At 40.4% G+C, this 16060-nt stretch overlaps 1 long non-coding RNA gene across 1 annotated transcript in view; it reads right to left on the bottom strand.

The window, feature by feature from the left end:
- Nucleotides 1-769: 769 nt before the first annotated feature.
- Nucleotides 770-16060, bottom strand: part of LOC134479728 (uncharacterized) — a 122442-nt gene continuing 107151 nt past the window's right edge. Inside the window, exon 3 of the long non-coding RNA XR_010053395.1 lies at nucleotides 770-3230. This is a non-coding gene — a long non-coding RNA (uncharacterized LOC134479728). The remainder of the gene's footprint in view (nucleotides 3231-16060) is intronic.

The raw sequence follows: 16060 nt of genomic DNA on the forward strand, positions 1-16060 counted from the left end.
GCTCTGTGGCATGTTCAAAATTACTCTTACAACTCCTCAAATTTGTATTACCTAAAACTATCAAAACCCCAATGTTCTTTGTGTTTTTTTGCTTGAGTTCTTATGTTATTTGCCTGAGACTAGGTCCACAGACACTTCCACCCTGATGGAAACCACATTCAATACTTTCCCCCAAAAGACTTTACAAAATAATACTGTCATCTGTGTCCAAGAACTTAGTCCCAAGATAAGGATAAGACAGCAGAAGTGAGACTGACATCTGAGAGTTCAGAGAGATGGGACAGGAAAACACAATGCAAGCAATCCAAGAAGCAGAGTGCAGACAGCTCCCAGGCAAAGAGCACAGGGTGACCCAACCCCCAACTATAGAAACTTGTTTCATTAGGACAATGACATCTTCTATCTCACAGGGGACACTAAAGTTTTGTCAATTTCTCGGAAAGAGAAATTTCCACGTCTCCTGCCTTTAAATTCAGTCAGGTCTTTGTGACTGAACGGCTGGTCAAACACTTCAGATGTGACATTACATGGCTTCTGAGACTAGGCCACCAAAAGTCTCCCACATTGACTGTGTTCTTAGAGTATGGTCTCAGACACTGAGAGAGTCTGAGAACCAGGTTTCCTGTCGTATGTAACTCTTCCCCCATGTGTCACACATATTCAATTCTCTCATTTTGTTCTCCAGTGACCTATCTGTCTTCCCATTTTTAATAATCTATGCATTGAGAAATGTTGAATACCTATGACAGGAAAATATCTTCATCAACTTACCTTCAACGTTTTATTGTACAAATTAGTCAAACATATTAAAATTAAGAATATAAATTTTCCATTTGACAAGAGGTCAGTTCAAGAGAGCCATCTTAGTTACAATCTGGTGACTGTACAGTAACAATGAATTCTACACACTAAGAACAAAGAGAATAGATAATAAATATTCTCACCATAAGAGATTACTTGCATATGATATATATCTACATAAACATCGTGCTATACAGCATAAATGTATTTTATCAGTTAAAATTTATTTACATTTAAATCACTAAAATTTAAAGTCACATGCACGTGTAAATGTAAAGTGCCCAAATTCCTAAGGATGTTATAACAAAGTTGTATCTTTTAAGACATAGTTTAATCCAACATACACAACATACACACTAGCACACACATTTTTTTAGGATTTCACTACATGACAAGTGCTAAGAATTTCAACAATTTTTAATATAGAACAAATGAAATTTTTATCTTCTACTAATAAAGCTATTCTTCTTTTCTTATCATTGAGATATATGCATTGACATGATTGAGTTTTCCTACATATCACAACATGGACCTCATTTTCCTGTAATGATCGATTTTTTCTGTCTACCTGCCCAGATGCTCTATCCCTTTACTTCTCACATAAAATATTCCATGTTATAAAATATAATGCATTCCCCATTATGTGAGAGTAAATAAGGATTACTCTCATTTTTCAAAATTGTATTGGCTATTTTCACCTGTGTAATGTTCCGGATAATTTTAGAGACATTTTCCTTCAAAGATTGGAATTGCGTTAGATTGCATTAAGCTAGTACACCAATCTAGGGATTACATAGGGAAGATACAAAAATCTTGCTTAAGCTCAAAATACTACCCAGGCAGGCAGGCAGAGCTGGGGAGATGGGCCTGGGCTTTTCTTTGCCTTTAGACAAAGAAACTTGATTCTCAATCTCTCTCAGACACTTCTTATACAATTGACAGATGGCATCACAGCTCCTAGTTAGAGTTCACCCTGGCTCCAAGCAGCCTAGAGGACTAAGTTTTTTATCCCCTGCATTACAGTCTCAGTATCCTGTGGACTTCAGACTGTCTCCCTGTTGTGAACTCTGTCCCAGTATACCAGCCATTATTGTCTTAATCGGAGCAGCTGTGATTACCCAGCAAAGACCCTCAGTAAGCTGGGGCCTGCTGAAGAGCTCTCGTAGAAAGGAGAGGTAGAATGGATCCTTAGGCTCTCAACAGACTTTCCAGCTATTCCCTTATGCTTGTGCTCCCTTCTGGCTGTATGTAATTCTGGCTGACTGCTCAAAAGTCTTGGGATGTTTTAGAGAATGCAGACATTGGAAGATTAACATTAACTGGAGGGAAACTCCTTTGATGGAATGGTGGGTGTTAACACCATCATTCACTCTGGGGTCAAATTGTTTTGATGATATGGCTGTACAGGGTTCACTCCTATGAGTGACTCTTTACCGGTGATTCCTTAAGCAAACCCAATTAATTCATTGGTTCACCAGGTTAAACTTGAGTGGAAATGTTCTTTTGGTCCAAAGTCACTTCACTGAATGTGTAAGTGACATTTGTTCAAGTCTCCATTAGTCTGCAGGACAGTCTCTCACCCCAAGTTTATCAATATCTTTCTTTAAAAGGACCTAGTTTCCTGATCATCTTGCCATACTTACTCTTGTCCTTGAGGATGCAGGACAGCCTGTGGTCTTCATGCAGATCACCCTCAAGGATGTCATTCAGCTAAGCTTTGAGAACAAGGTCCAGGAAAATGCAGAAATGCAATAAGGTGCACAAATACAAAGGTCCCAGGAGGCTTAACACAGCCACATTGACTCTGTCATTGTCTCCTAATGTCATGACAAAGGAATGTTGAGTCTGACCTACAAGGACTTGTCAGATCTCCATTCCTACAACTGTTGAGAAAAAAAATATTCTTCATTGTATTTTCTTGCTTTATTATTTCTCTGCTAGTTATAAACATATTCATTACATGTTTGAGTTAATTTGAGCAATGGTTTCACTACACATATGCATGTAATATACATGTATTGCATATATGCACATGTAAGTGATCCTACTCTAAACTCTTACTACCAAATAAATATAAATTGTGAAAGAAAGAGGTGTTTGAATAGTATATCTGCATCTCCTCACTCTCAAAATTTAGCTTGTTTATCCTAGAAAAGCATTAGTTGGGCCTCATGATTTGCTTATTTGCTTTATGAGACTCTGCTACAGCTACCCTGAGCCGGGAATGGATGTATGTTTCCAGCAGCCTGGCTACTTTGCAACAACTAACCAGGACTCCCAAGCCTCCAGCATACAGCGCAGACGAGACAAGTGATCATTCCAGACAAGATCTTTTTCTTTTTCCATCTCTTTCCTCTGCCGCCAACTTCCCCTTTGTTCTTTTGCTTTAGTGTTCTGGGATGCTTCATGAACAATACACTTCCCGGCAGCTATAAAGCACAAAAAATTCAGTTAGGATTATAATCACCATTTCAATTATTTACACATGTTAGAAAATATTGCCATTGGGTGCCCCAAGTTATTTACTCTGGTGTTTTCTGCTATTTCGAAGTGCTAAAATATTATCCCTATTCATTACAAACCAATTGTTTTTAACATGGCTCTTCTCCTCCCCTCACCCTGTCTGAAACCCAATTTACAGTCTGCTAAAGGCCTCATAAGTTTTTTATGGATTATTTCCTGGGGTCACATTAATCTGGCTCCTTGTTACTTTACACTAATTTCACTTTGCCACAGTAAAGTAACAAGATTCGATCTCTTGGGAATTAATCTATAGAGACCTCTTAATGAGGCAAAGCCAGAATGGAATGCAACTACTGTATTTAATTTCCTCAAGCGCATCAGAGAAGAAGAAGCTTCCTGCCCATCCTGAGCAGCATTCCCAGGGATGGGTCTAGGAAAGAGAAGTGGACCAGTGACAGGCAAAGAGAACGGGGAGAGCGGCACAGCTGGGCATAACAAGCTGTGGCTTCCCAGAACCCCACCTCAACCCCATGTTTGTTGTGACAGGAGCTAGAATCACTATCTATGCAAAATCAGGTACAGAAGGTGCTAAGCTGTAATGAATGTGATACAATGACAGAACCAGCTCTTGCAGGATGTTCTCTGACCTCTACTAGTATATTCATATATATTCATGTATGTGCATACATGCACACACACAAACAAAACTGGTAAAATTAAATCACTTGCAATTGTTATAATTATTACAGAGAATAGTCTGGAACATGGGGAAAGCACATAAAGAGAATTATATTTATGTTTAGAGAATATGAAAATAACATGTGTTTAGCCATTACCTGGTGACAGGACATAAACATTCACATAGGAGAGTTGTTCTGAGTAATCTGTTCCCATTTTTTATCTAAGCAGATTTTTGACATTTAGCAATGACTACTAGAAACACATTAAAGGATCATTAGACTTTCTCTAATAGACTTTTCTATGTATTAGTTTACTGAATGTTCTCATTAGTTGTAGATGTCTGGTAGTGTTGTCTCTACTTCACAAGAAGAGAAACTAGGACTAGAGAGGTTACATCACTGCGGATTGGCTTTGAAACTCGGATAATGAACACCAATCTCACTGCTTCCCCCAAGAAGAACAGATAATACGTAGGTGAATTGATTGTGGTACTTCACAGACTAACTCTTAAAATCTGCGTGTACACCATTTTTAGTGGAAACAGCCTCCATTGCGGGCATCACCATATGCATCACTTCTTTTTTTTTTTTTTTGGTTCTTTTTTTTTTTTTCGGAGCTGGGGACCGAACCCAGGGCCTTGCGCTTCCTAGGCAAGCGCTCTACCACTGAGCTAAATCCCCAACCCCATATGCATCACTTCTACTCTTTATTCCTCATGTTGTAGGGAGAATAGAAAACCCACTAATGGAATTGAAGAGAAGAAGCTGAACATTTTTTATTCTGATCATTTCTACTTCCTTTTTTGCTAATGTCAAGGGATCTGATATAAAGAAGATATGCACTTTCCCACACTGGGTTGAGGACAGACAGCGAAGTGGACATAACATCTACCTGAGCAGGGCTGAGGTGCTAACAAATTCCCCTTGGCCAATAAATGAATGCCATCTATTCCACTTTAATAGCCAGACAATTGACAGAGTCTATCAATCTCTGACTATTCTACTTGATCTAAGACTCCAACTGGAAAAGCAAGAAATGACATATATTGATATCTTGATCTCCCCACCCATAACAACCCACCAGCAAGTGAGTTATATATAAAAATAAAATGAAACTCTGCTCATTTAAGTCAGAGAAAACTGAAGATCACTAAGTCTTGACATTAATATGAAACCAGAAAAGAACCTGGAAAAATGGTATTCCCTCAATTGTCATATCAGAACATAGTTTCATTAGGCATCACAAAGACATTAAAAGGAAAAAACATGGTCCTCCAGAATGTAATGCAAAGATAGTTGCATTGTGTGCTCTAGAGATGACCAGAGTCCTCAGGTAAGATCAGGTCAGCTCAGGATGATATAGCCATAGATGGGATTGGAATCGTTCATGTATCCAAGACATCATAGAATGAAAATAAAGTGAGTAAACAATTTGAATAAGACCATAAGTATAAGCAACTTTAATAAGACCCTAAGTATCAGTCACTTGGAAGGCAATAGTGTTTGTGAGTAGCACACACTCTTGAGCAATGGTGTGCAGCTATAAATCCAATAAGCCTTCAGGTATGATTTAAGCCTGCCCTTGAATCGTGAAGCTACAGCTGGTCAAGCTCCCAGTTGTCACCAGTTCAGCAAGCAGTCCTAACCAAAGGCTCTGACACCCTTCATTTATCACTCTTTTTCATTTGTTGGATTCATTACTTGAAATATTTTCCTCTCCCTTTCATTTATACTTGAATGCCAATATACTTTCAGTACAAAAATTAATTAAAGGAAATTGAGTTCGGTGATTAGGCATTGCTCCCGACACTTGTTCTTGAGTAGTAAAATGATGTGGGAAAAAAATCAATAAGAGATATCTCTTCTCTTCTCCTCTCTCTCTCTCTCTCTCTCTCTCTCTCTCTCTCTCTCTCTCTCTCCTCCCTCCCTCCTATCATTAATTATTTAGAACTGAAGTAAAGAAGAAAAAGAGAACTCTTAAAGACTTCAAGGGATAAAAGGTTTTCAGGTAAAAGATTTGCATTTGCTAGATAAAGCACACACTAGGACTCTGACATGACCAGTTGTCCTGTAACTCTATCAAAATGACAGGAGACTCTAAGCCTTGAAAACTGAGCCTCTGAGGCAGTAGAACATTGCAAGTAAATTGGGTTTGCTCGTGAAAGAAGAACTGTAAACAGGACATGGTGCAGGGAAAATTCAGCTTTACCAATAGTGAAAAACAAAACGAAACGAAACAAAAAACAAAAGTCAAAATGGGGTTGCATTAAATACTATAGATTTCTTTAAATTTATAGTAACCTTGTTTCCATGCACAGAAAAGAAAAAAGCAGCGCTGAGGCCGAGGAATGTAAGGTCCTTAAACAAGCTGCTAATCCATCAGCTGAGATATTAGGAATTAAAAAATCCAGAAGATGAGTAGAGTCAGAATCCAGGTCTTAAAAAATATCAAATTCGGCAGCAGCTCTCTGCCCCCAGACCCTGTGAGAGAGAGACCCAACCGCCTGGTCAGGTGGGCACTCTGGAGGCTGCAGAGTGGAAGAGACCACCAACACTGCTCACCCCTGCCCACATCCCTGGCCCAAGAGGAAACTGTATAAGGCCTCTGGGCTCCCGTGGGGGAGGGCCCAGGAGCGGCAGGACCCCTGTGCCTGAGACACCACCAGAACCAGAAGGAAACAGACCGGATAAACAGTTCTCTGCACCCAAATCCCGTGGGAGGGAGAGCTGAACCTTCAGAGAGGCAGACAAGCCTAGGAAACCAGAAGAGACTGCTCCCTGCACACACATCTCGGACGCCAGTGGAAAAAGCCAAAGACCATCTGGAACCCTGGTGCACTGAAGCTCCCGGAAGGGGCGGCACAGGTCTTCCTGGTTGCTGCCGCTGCAGAGAGCCCGTGGGTAGCACCCCACGAGCGAACTTGAGCCTCGGGAACACAGGTAAGACCAACTTTTCTGCTGCAAGAAAGCTGCCTGGTGAACTCAAGACACAGGCCCACAGGAACAGCTGAAGACCTGTAGAGAGGAAAAACCACACGCCAGAAAGCAGAACACTCTGTCCCCATAACTGACTGAAAGAGAGGAAAACAGGTCTACAGCACTCCTGACACACAGGCTTATTGGACAGTCTAGCCACTGTCAGAAATAGCAGAACAAAGTAACACTAGAGATAATCTGATGGCGAGAGGCAAGCGCAGGAACCCAAGCAACAGAAACCAAGACTACATGGCACCATCGGAGCCCAATTCTCCCATCAAAACAAACATGGAATATCCAAACACACCAGAAAAGCAAGATCTAGTTCCAAAATCATTTTTGATCATGATGCTGGAGGACTTCAAGAAAGACGTGAAGAACTCCCTTAGAGAACAAGTAGAAGCCTACAGAGAGGAATCGCAAAAATCCCTGAAAGAATTCCAGGAAAACACAATCAAACAGTTGAAGGAATTAAAAATGGAAATAGAAGCAATCAAGAAAGAACACAAGGAAACAACCCTGGATATAGAAAACCAAAAGAAGAGACAAGGAGCTGTAGATACAAGCTTCACCAACAGAATACAAGAGATGGAAGAGAGAATCTCAGGAGCAGAAGATTCCATAGAAATCATTGACTCAACTGTCAAAGATAATGTAAAGCAGAAAAAGCTACTGGTCCAAAACATACAGGAAATCCAGGACTCAATGAGAAGATCAAACCTAAGGATAATAGGTATAGAAGAGAGTGAAGACTCCCAGCTCAAAGGACCAGTAAATATCTTCAACAAAATCATAGAAGAAAACTTCCCTAATCTAAAAAAAGAGATACCCATAGGCATACAAGAAGCCTACAGAACTCCAAATAGATTGGACCAGAAAAGAAATACCTCCCGTCACATAATAGTCAAAACACCAAACGCACAAAATAAAGAAAGAATATTAAAAGCAGTAAGGGAAAAAGGTCAAGTAACATATAAAGGCAGACCTATCAGAATCACACCAGACTTCTCGCCAGAAACTATGAAGGCCAGAAGATCCTGGACTAATGTCATACAGACCCTAAGAGAACACAAATGCCAGCCCAGGTTATTGTATCCTGCAAAACTCTCAATTAACATAGATGGAGAAACCAAGATATTCCATGACAAAACCAAATTTACACAATATCTTTCTACAAATCCAGCACTACAAAGGATAATAAATGGTAAAGCCCAACATAAGGAGGCAAGCTATACCCTAGAAGAAGCAAGAAACTAATCGTCTTGGCAACAAAACAAAGAGAATGAAAGCACACAAACATAACCTCACATCCAAATATGAATATAACGGGAAGCAATAATCACTATGTCTTAATATCTCTCAACATCAACGGCCTCAACTCCCCAATAAAAAGACATAGATTAACAAACTGGATACGCAACGAGGACCCTGCATTCTGCTGCCTACAGGAAACACACCTCAGAGACAAAGACAGACATTACCTCAGAGTGAAAGGCTGGAAAACAATTTTCCAAGCAAATGGTCGGAAGAAGCAAGCTGGAGTAGCCATTCTAATATCAAATAAAATCAATTTTCAATTAAAAGTCATCAAAAAAGATAAGGAAGGAACTTCATATTCATCAAAGGAAAAATCCACCAAGATGAACTCTCAATCCTAAATATCTATGCCCCAAATACAAGGGCACCTACATATGTAAAAGAAACCTTACTAAAGCTCAAAACACACATTGCACCTCACACAATAATAGTGGGAGATTTCAACACCCCACTCTCATCAATGGACAGATCATGGAAACAGAAATTAAACAGAGACGTAGACAGACTAAGAGAAGTCATGAGCCAAATGGACTTAACGGATATTTATAGAACATTCTATCCTAAAGCAAAAGGATATACCTTCTTCTCAGCTCCTCATGGTACTTTCTCCAAAATTGACCATATAATTGGTCAAAAAACGGGCCTCAACAGGTACAGAAAGATAGAAATAATCCCATGCGTGCTATCGGACCACCACGGCCTAAAACTGGTCTTCAATAACAATAAGGGAAGAATGCCCACATATACGTGGAAATTGAACAATGCTCTACTCAATGATAACCTGGTCAAGGAAGAAATAAAGAAAGAAATTAAAAACTTTTTAGAATTTAATGAAAATGAAGATACAACATACCCAAACTTATGGGACACAATGAAAGCTGTGCTAAGAGGAAAATTCATAGCGCTGTGTGCCTGCAGAAAGAAACAGGAAAGAGCATATGTCAGCAGCTTGACAGCACACCTAAAAGCTCTAGAACAAAAAGAAGCTAATACACCCAGGAGGAGTAGAAGGCAGGAAATAATCAAACTCAGAGCTGAAATCAACCAAGTAGAAACAAAAAGGACCATAGAAAGAATCAACAGAACCAAAAGTTGGTTCTTTGAGAAAATCAACAAGATAGATAAACCCTTAGCCAGACTAACGAGAGGACACAGAGAGTGCGTCCAAATTAACAAAATCAGAAATGAAATGGGAGACATAACTACAGATTCAGAGGAAATTCAAAAAATCATCAGATCTTACAATAAAAACCTATATTCAACAAAACTTGAAAATCTTCAGGAAATGGACAATTTCCTAGACAGATACCAGGTATCAAAGTTAAATCAGGAACAGATAAACCAGTTAAACAACCCCATAATTCCTAAGGAAATAGAAGCAGTCATTAAAGGTCTCCCAACCAAAAAGAGCCCAAGTCCAGACGGGTTTAGTGCAGAATTCTATCAAACCTTCATAGAAGACCTCATACCAATATTATCCAAACTATTCCACAAAATTGAAACAGATGGAGCACTACCGAATTCCTTCTATGAAGCCACAATTACTCTTATACCTAAACCGCACAAAGACCCAACAAAGAAAGAGAACTTCAGACCAATTGCCCTTATGAATATCGACGCAAAAATATTCAATAAAATTCTGGCAAACCGAATCCAAGAGCACATCAAAACAATCATCCACCATGATCAAGTAGGCTTCATCCCAGGCATGCAGGGATGGTTTAATATATGGAAAACCATCAACGTGATCCATTATATAAACAAACTGAAAGAACAGAACCACATGATCATTTCATTAGATGCTGAGAAAGCATTTGACAAAATTCAACACCCCTTCATGATAAAAGTCCTGGAAAGAATAGGAATTCAAGGCCCATACCTAAACATAGTAAAAGCCATATACAGCAAACCAGTTGCTAACATTAAACTAAATGGAGAGAAACTTGAAGCAATCCCACTAAAATCAGGGACTAGACAAGGCTGCCCACTCTCTCCCTACTTATTCAATATAGTTCTTGAAGTTCTAGCCAGAGCAATCAGACAACAAAAGGAGGTCAAGGGGATACAGATCGGAAAAGAAGAAGTCAAAATATCACTATTTGCAGATGATATGATAGTATATTTAAGTGATCCCAAAAGTTCCACCAGAGAACTACTAAAGCTGATAAACAACTTCAGCAAAGTGGCTGGGTATAAAATTAACTCAAATAAATCAGTAGCCTTCCTCTACACAAAAGAGAAACAAGCCGAGAAAGAAATTAGGGAAACGACACCCTTCATAATAGACCCAAATAATATAAAGTACCTCGGTGTGACTTTAACCAAGCAAGTAAAAGATCTGTACAATAAGAACTTCAAGACACTGAGGAAAGAAATTGAAGAAGACCTCAGAAGATGGAAAGATCTCCCATGCTCATGGATTGGCAGGATTAATTTAGTAAAAATGGCCATTTTACCAAAAGCAATCTACAGATTCAATACAATCCCCATCAAAATACCAATCCAATTCTTCAAAGAGTTAGACAGAACAATTTGCAAATTCATCTGGAATAACAAAAAACCCAGGATAGCTAAAGCTATCCTCAACAATAAAAGGACTTCAGGGGGAATCACTATCCCTGAACTCAAGCAGTATTACAGAGCAATAGTGATAAAAACTGCATGGTATTGGTACAGAGACAGACAGATAGACCAATGGAATAGAATTGAAGACCCAGAAATGAACCCACACACCTATGGTCACTTGATTTTTGACAAAGGAGCCCAAACCATCCAATGGAAAAAAGATAGCATTTTCAGCAAATGGTGCTGGTTCAACTGGAGGTCAACATGTAGAAGAATGCAGATCGATCCATGCTTATCACCCTGTACAAAGCTAAGTCCAAGTGGATCAAGGACCTCCACATCAAACCAGACACACTCAAACTAATAGAAGAAAAACTAGGGAAGCATCTGGAACACATGGGCACTGGAAAATATTTCCTGAACAAAACACCAATGGCTTATGCTCTAAGATCAAGAATTGACAAATGGGATCTCATAAAACTGCAAAGCTTCGGTAAGACAAAGGACACTGTGGTTAGGACAAAACGGCAACCAACAGATTGGGAAAAGATCTTTACCAATCCTACAACAGATAGAGGCCTTATATCCAAAATATACAAAGAACTCAAGAAGTTAGACCGCAGGGAAACAAATAACCCTATTAAAAAATGGGGTTCAGAGCTAAACAAAGAATTCACAGCTGAGGAATGCCGAATGGCTGAGAAACACCTAAAGAAATGTTCAACATCTTTAGTCATAAGGGAAATGCAAATCAAAACAACCCTGAGATTTCACCTCACACCAGTGAGAATGGCTAAGATCAAAAACTCAGGTGACAGCAGATGCTGGTGAGGATGTGGAGAAAGAGGAACACTCCTCCATTGTTGGTGGGATTGCAGACTGGTAAAACCATTCTGGAAATCAGTCTGGAGGTTCCTCAGAAAATTGGACATTGAACTGCCTGAGGATCCAGCTATACCTCTCTTGGGCATATACCCAAAAGATGCCTCAACATATAAAAGAGACACGTGCTCCACTATGTTCATCGCAGCCTTATTTATAATAGCCAGAAAATGGAAAGAACCCAGATGCCCTTCAACAGAGGAATGGATACAGAAAATGTGGTATATCTACACAATGGAATATTACTCAGCTATCAAAAACAACGAGTTTATGAAATTTGTAGGCAAATGGTTGGAACTGGAATACATCATCCTGAGTGAGCTAACCCAATCACAGAAAGACATACATGGTATGCACTCATTGATAAGTGGCTATTAGCCCAAATGCTTGAATTACCCTAGATCCCTAGAACAAACGAAACTCAAGACGGATGATCAAAATGTGAATGCTTCACTCCTTCTTTAAATGAGGAAAAAGAATACCCTTGGCAGGGAAGGGAGAGGCAAAGATTAAAACAGAGACTGAAGGAACACCCACTCAGAGCCTGCCCCACAGGTGGCCCATACATATACAGCCACCCAATTAGACAAGATGGATGAAGCAAAGAAGTGCAGACCGACAGGAGCCGGATGTAGATCGCTCCTGCGAGACACAGCCAGAATACAGCAAATACAGAGGCGAATGCCAGCAGCAAACCACTGAATTGAGAATAGGTCCCCCGTTGAAGGAATCAGAGAAAGAACTGGAAGAGCTTGAAGGGGCTCGAGACCCCAAAAGTACAACAATGTCAAGCAACCAGAGCTTCCAGGGACTAAGCCACTACCTAAATACTATACATGGACTGACCCTGGACTCTGACCCCATAGGTAGCAATGAATATCCTAGTAAGAGCACCAGTGGAAGGGGAAGCCCTGGGTCCTGCTAAGACTGAACCCCCAGTGAACTAGACTATGGGGGGAGGGCGGCAATGGGGGGAGGGTTGGGAGGGGGACACCCATAAGGAAGGGTAGGGGGGAGGGGGATGTTTGCCCGGAAACCCGGAAAGGGAATAACACTTGAAATGTATATAAGAAATACTCAAGTTAATAAAAAAAAATATCAAATTCAAATAAACAGAGAGAATGGGAAGGGAGCGGGCTCCAGAAGGGACAGAGGTTCCATTAGAGACAGAGCTCCAAACCAGAGATGTGAGAGAAGGCGGGCTTAGAATGAACAGCTCTCAGAAGATGTGCTCCATGGCAAAGGGGAGTGTACCAGGGACCAGATTTAATTCCTCATCTCAAACAATTGAAGAACTGGGCAAAACATCATGAAAGAACAGTCATCAGCAATTGGACAACTGGCATAGTAGAATAATCCATTTGGAGAGAAGAGAAATAAACAAGTGACCCAAATGAGTAAGTCAAAAGTGTTTCTAGACCACAGAACAGAAAAGAGGGGACCCAAGAAAACTGTGCTGTCCCCATGAATTAAAGAAAGGGCTGAGGCTCTGCTTTCAGAGCTCAAGGGGGACCCAACAAGAGCACAGAAAACTGAACGGAAAAGTATCTTTTGCTTCCAGAACGTTTCCCCAGAGTTCTTCGCTAATGATGGGGTATTATATGCAATTGGGGACATTATATATAAACCAGAGAGAGAGACAGGAGAAAAGAACCCAAAGAAGAACCATCAGTGAGATTTGGCTGCTGCTCCCTCAGCAAGCATACACAGAACCCAGAGGAGATCCTCAGAAGAACGTGCATCAGGAGACAACCTCTAAGGACAAACCCATCAACAGAAAGAAGTGTCCAAAGTGAGAAATATGTACAAAAATCACTTAAAAGGAGCATTATAAATTAGCTAGAGAAGACAACCCAGTCCATAGAGTACATGATGTGCAAATGTGTTTGGATTCTTCCCACCCATATAAAGAGTAGGACATAGACATGCACCCCTGTAATCCCTGCCTGGTCAAATCTATGATTCCCCAGCTTCAGTGAGAGATCCTGTCTCAGAAACTAAGATGCACAGCAACTGAAGAAACCACTAGACATCAGCTTCTAGTCTGACTTCCATTGTCACACACACAAGGACTTGGTTTTTTAATCACAAAAGTAAAAAGAATGAAATTCATAGTATCTGTATCAAATCAAGACTGTAGGCATACAAAGAAAGAAGAAAACGTGATCACCGAGGGGAACTGGTAGTTATTAAGAGACCCAGAAATGACACATATGATAGAATGACAGGCAAAGATGCTGGACAGCTATGATAAACATTCAGTTTATGTTTAAGAAATTAGTGAAAATGTAAACATGAATAACATGAAAACAGAAGTCAAATATAATTTAAAAAACACAGTGTTGTAGGTGAAAACACTCATTGTTAATAACAGCAAGACTCTACATACAGTAGAAATAGTAGACAGGAGGCAGGCGTGGTGATGGCACTACAGTAAACAGGAGAGAGAAGAAAGGGGACGAAGAGAGAAACAGACTTAGTGAGGTGTGGGGCAATGCTAGGTGGGCCAGTGTTCATATGACTGGAGTTACAGTGAAAGGGGAACTGCAGAAAGATTTGAGGAGGAAATACTGGGTAGAGATTTTCAAAATTTAAGAAAAATGTAAATTCATATATCCAACAAAAGGAAATAAATCACACCAAACAAATATTAATAAAAATGTGTGGTCACAAGTGACTAACAGAAAAATCATAAAAGCATCAAATTATGTAAAGGAAGCAAAGACTAATCACAAACAAGGCAATCCAGAAGACTAGGAAATTATATCTTCAAAGTACTGAAAGGAACATTGTCAACTTAGGTCTATAATCAATAAAACTACCTGTCAAAGTGAGAATAAAATAAAGTCTTCAGAAAAATAGAAGATGAACAGCCCTAGCATAGAAATGTGTGCCTATAATCCCAGAACCTGGGCCATAAACAGATAAAGAAAGAGATGCTCTTTAGGGAAGGTTCCCATCTGAGGAGAAGACACCTGAATTGTCCTAAAGGAGGTAATCCTGGGGTCAGCTGCGTGAAAACAATCTCAGGACAGAGGAAAGCAAGCCCAGAGGAGCTCAGGCAGGTATGTGGTTAGGATATTCAGAGAATAATCAGGGACCCAGGGTGGTTATATGAAAATGAAGGAGAGAAGAATTAAGGGAGGGAAGTAGAAGGAACAAGATTCCCCAGAACTAAGTCTTGTAAGTAGCAGCTCCAATCCAATTCCTCATGGAAGAGATGATGGGCTTAGAACAGGCCAGTAAGTACAACAAAGTGATAACTCCTGGGGATAGCCACATCTTCACTTGGACCTTTGAACATGTCACTTTAGTTTGCAAAATAACTTCTCAAGTGCGGTCCAGTTAAGAGTGTAGAAGCACAGAGATGATAACTGGCTGGCTCCAGCCTAATCTCATGGGTCTCTAAGGACAGAGTTGCTATTCCCAGCTGTGGCCATAGGGAGGCACAACTGAGGAGAAGGGTCAAGATGATGTAGTGAAGCCTTGTTGCCTTCACAGAGGCAGAAAGTACAAGGAGCCAGAAGGTTGCGTCAGATTCTAGAGAAGCAAAAACCCCCAAAGCATCCAGAACTAGATGATCAGCCAACACTACCTGTGGCAGTGGGTGATGGCAGAGGAGCAACGGAGATTTGCACTGCAGCCTGGGCCACAGCAATGTCCTGTCGGCTGTAGGGAAAGAGTAGATGGCGAAAAGAGGGTTCTGAGCACAGGGAGCGGATCAGCTTCTGTGTAGAGGGGTCAGTTCCTGGATTTGAACTGTATTTAAATCAGAAACTTCAAGGAACCAGGAGAAGTAGGGGCAGCGATCAGGATGCAAAGTGAATAAATAAATGAATGAATGAATGAATAAATAAATAAATAAATAAATAAATAGTAAATGGGGAAATTTTAAAAGAATAAACAATGCCAACCAAAACGCAAAATGGAGGGCTGAAGCAGAAGGGTAGCATTCCAGCTCAATGAGTACGTTCAGACTGACCCACAGAAGCACTGGGTATAATCAACAAGGATTCGGTCACCTTGAAATCCAGTACAGATGGGAATAAGCTCACTGGAGACAATCTCTACAGATGCAAAAGTTGACAATTGCCTCCAGCGAGTGTTTTCAGGGTTTAAGCTGAGTACACTTCTGCAGGGGCATGCAACAAAGCATGTGAAGTGGGGATCCATCACAAGAGTTAGTCTGTCATCTACAGAAACTCTTCTTCCCAACTGGGAGGATTGTCAAGACCACCCTTGAGTCCCAGCCTCCTACACCAATGTTTCCAGAACCCTGAAGTCACTCTTAATCATCTCAGTGAGATCAGTCGATATTCTGCATGCCCACATGGATGAAAGGCATGGCATAACAATGGTAGAGACTGTGTCTCCAC

This window comes from Rattus norvegicus, chromosome 7, assembly GCF_036323735.1.
Source record: "Rattus norvegicus strain BN/NHsdMcwi chromosome 7, GRCr8, whole genome shotgun sequence".
Classification (NCBI taxonomy): Eukaryota; Metazoa; Chordata; class Mammalia; order Rodentia; family Muridae; genus Rattus; species Rattus norvegicus.